Source organism: Camellia sinensis, chromosome 10, assembly GCF_055761805.1.
Source record: "Camellia sinensis isolate YWXY chromosome 10, ASM5576180v1, whole genome shotgun sequence".
Taxonomy (NCBI): domain Eukaryota; kingdom Viridiplantae; phylum Streptophyta; class Magnoliopsida; order Ericales; family Theaceae; genus Camellia; species Camellia sinensis.
The window spans coordinates 66,298,211-66,301,643 of record NC_138970.1 but is presented as its reverse complement, the minus strand read 5'-3'; the positions used below and the strand labels follow the sequence as shown (position 1 = coordinate 66,301,643).

Genomic DNA, 3,433 nt, shown 5'->3' with positions numbered 1-3,433 from the left:
AAGTATGAGAATCAATCCTACAATTGTTATTTCATTGAAATGCACTAAGGTAGTGAAAAGTAATAGATTAACAGGAGAAACTGAACCAAGCAAGAAGAAGATTCAACCAGAATAACCATGCACTCAGCTTTAGTTTATAAGTTCAATTATTGGCTTCTAACTACAAGTTCACCCATGCATGAAATTATTTTCTAGAGTCCATTAAGCAAGTCAGCTATTACCAAGAATTAGATAAAACATTTTCTTTCCATTTTTTTAGAGAAAGTGAAACTTACTTGTATAGATAGGCGGCAATCCCAAGAATTATGCACAACAGTATAATATCAATACAGAAATTTCGACTGGACCTCAACTGAAACAAATCAAAACTTTCTGTCAAATCCAGCAAAGAGATCTGCGACATAGCACAGCTCTGCAGCACACAAAGTGATGCAAATCTACAGAAAATACAGTGGCAGCTCAATCACCTGGTTAACAATATCCTTTAGTCTCACATTGGTGTTCTTAAGATCAGATGCGGCCTTGTCGACCTGTAGGATGTGAAGAAATACACCATTAATAATTTAAGAATACTCGTAGCTTTAGCTATTAACAGGACAGGACGAGTTCCCAAACCTTAGTGTCAATCTCGTCCATTAAAGGAACTTGCCGATCCATTTCCTGTATGAATTGCAAAGTCATAAATTGATGTGCACAAAATGGGACAAAGCAACAGATACAAATGCACAAGGCAGCAGCAAACCTCATTCAAATCATGGGCCATGTTTTTCAATGTATCCAAACCTTCTGATATCACTTCCAATCCTTGGTCCTGTGTGAACATCAAAGTAAAACACATTATTTTTATTTTTTATTTGGAATCAATAGAACAATGAATGCAGAAACCACAAAAGAACAAATCCTCATCAGAAAGAAAAAAATCATATTTCCCTCCAATTAAAAAAAGAAAGGCATTCAACTCTAAAGAATTACATGCCTGTTTCATTTTCCGCATTTCATATTCTTGCCTGAATTGTCTGGACTCTTCTGTTTGCTGGGAAGTATTCACTCTTGAACTGTCCATCTATGATCCAAATGAAACAAATAATTGAACAACAAATCTCAAGTAAGAGCCTCCCAAAAAAAAGAAAAAAGGAGGGAGAAAAAGAGTAGAATAAAGGCAACCAATCACCTGAATCAAACTAGATTTCTGTGCGGGAAGCTGAACCTGCCCAGCCTCCAGATTGTTTGGGGGCAGCTGCAGTCCCATCTGGTATGGCTTGAATCCTATCTGGCAGAGCAAGGACCAAATCATTACGGGCAACAAGTTCTTCTGTCGAAAGCCCCTTAACCTGAAAGTAAGATTTATTATTGATGCAACATCTGTCAAATGGTTAAACAAATCTAATACGCTTTAGAAGCTTAAGACGAAGGCCATGGGTGCCACGGTTATCAAGTTGCTTTTTCAGTCAAGAGGAAGGGACCCATGGAAGTTTTGAAAGTCTCCAATTATAATAATATGAAGTATAGCTGAACAGATCTACATGTAATTTAAATCCCAAGGGATTGACCGAAAAGTAAAGACTTGAAGATAAGATTCAAGGTCTGGAGTTTGAGTCACTCTAAGGGGCTACTGGAGATTTTGCCTGGTCATTAATTTCAGAGCTCCAGAATTAGTCGAGGTACGCACAAGCTGACCCGTTATATATATATATATATATAATAAAAAATAAAAGAAGAAGAAGAAAAGAAAAGAAAACATTTACATGTAATTTATTAGGTTCTAAGGGTCGAGTTGAGCGTACTTCCGTAGTTTTCAGTTTTCCTTAACACAGGTCACGAGGGTCGCCAATGAGTCGTATTATGGTTGAAGTTATGTTTTTGGGTCATTCCTATAGTTTTCAGTTGGTTTACAATATTTTAATCAGTAAGGTTTATCATTCTTAGTTGTGAGTCAACATTCATAATGGAAACATGAGAAATACAGCATCTTACAAATACTTTGTTCTTTTTTATTTTTATTTTTTTTGATAAATAATCAAACTTTATTAAAATCCTACAAATACTATTGTAATTCCTCAATTCAATGGAGCTGAGCTCTAGGGAACTGGAGATTATATATTTTTTATGTGTTTTGCTTCACCCTTATCAGGGTGAACTTTTCTTGCTTCCTCTACTTTTCTTCCTCCTCCACCTTATTTTCTCAAAACTTAAAAGTTAGAATTCACAGGTCACTGTTCATTAAACTGTTGAACAATCAGCTGAAGTCAACCTCAGTTCTATGGTTTCAAAAATATAACATAACCACAAAATTCAAATTCAATAAAGTCAAACTAAATTATCAAATTAAACATTTCTACTATAAAATCAATAGAATAATTTCAAAAAGATCGAACCTTTTTTATAGCCAATCTCTCCAATTTAGGGACTTCCTCAAGCAACCGAGCTTTGGTGCGTCGAATCTCGGCATTGATGGCAACCGCAGAGGCCCTACTTTTCTCGTTCGATGCCGCCTCCGCTTTCTACAAAATCAAAAAATCAAAACCTCCAACTGCAAAAAAAAAAAAAAATTAAAAAAAAAAAAAATCAAACGCAAGCCCTAGAAAATAGAACTTTTTGAGAGAGACCTGAAGAGCGGCGTCGATGTCGGAGTCGACGGCGGCGTAGAGGCGGGCGAAGGCGTCGTCAGCGGCGGAGAGGTTGAGATGTTTCTGCTTGTCGAAGTCGTACTTGTCGTATTTTTGCAGATCGCGTCGACTCTCGTTAGGATTTCAATCACACTCATCTCTCTGGTTTCTCTTTTTGACTTGTGCTCTCTGTCTCTGTCTCTCTCTCTCTCTCTCTCTCTCTCTCTCTCTTGTTTACTAGTTGATGGATTGTGGAGGATCACGGAGATGGGAGGAGAGAGAAAATGAAGGTTAGCTAGTGAGAGAGAGAAAGTTCTTTGTTTTTCTGATTTCTGAGGAGTTGTGGGGAGGAGACATAGCTGGCTTTGCAAAAGGAATGAAATGAAACTGCAGGCTGGTCCAACAGTTGGTTTGGTTAGATCGTCGGTAGATTGATTTCACGTATTTTTTCAGTTTTTACCTACAATAAAAATCAACTCCATGATTTGAAACTTTTTATTTGGTTTAATTATGGATTGTTTTTGAGAGTTTGGTTAAAAGTTGATTTGTTATTTTTATTTTTTTAAATTTATAAAAAAAAATGGATAAGTAATGCGATTCAAAATATGTTCAAAGTTAAAATTTTGTTTTTAATTAAGTTCTCAAATTGCCCCTATATTTTACCTGTTTTAGTTTAATTTAACCTTTTTTTTTTAGAAGGGAGTTTAATTTAACTCAAAAATATATTTATTATGTTTAGTTTCAATTTTTTTAAAAATTAATAAATATATAAGAATACAAAAATATATTATATTTTTACATTTTTATTTTTGATATTTAATGACTTT

General features: G+C 35.1%; 1 pseudogene across 1 annotated transcript; it reads right to left on the bottom strand.

The window, feature by feature from the left end:
- Positions 1-271: 271 nt before the first annotated feature.
- On the bottom strand, positions 272-3,096 carry LOC145789282 (syntaxin-71-like; annotated as a pseudogene). Its single transcript, XR_014342142.1, has 8 exons — positions 2,607-3,096; positions 2,376-2,501; positions 1,172-1,331; positions 977-1,063; positions 743-811; positions 616-660; positions 468-530; positions 272-352 (listed from the first exon to the last, which is right to left on the bottom strand). The product of XR_014342142.1 is annotated as a syntaxin-71-like (transcript).
- Between the last annotated feature and the right edge of the window lie 337 nt (positions 3,097-3,433).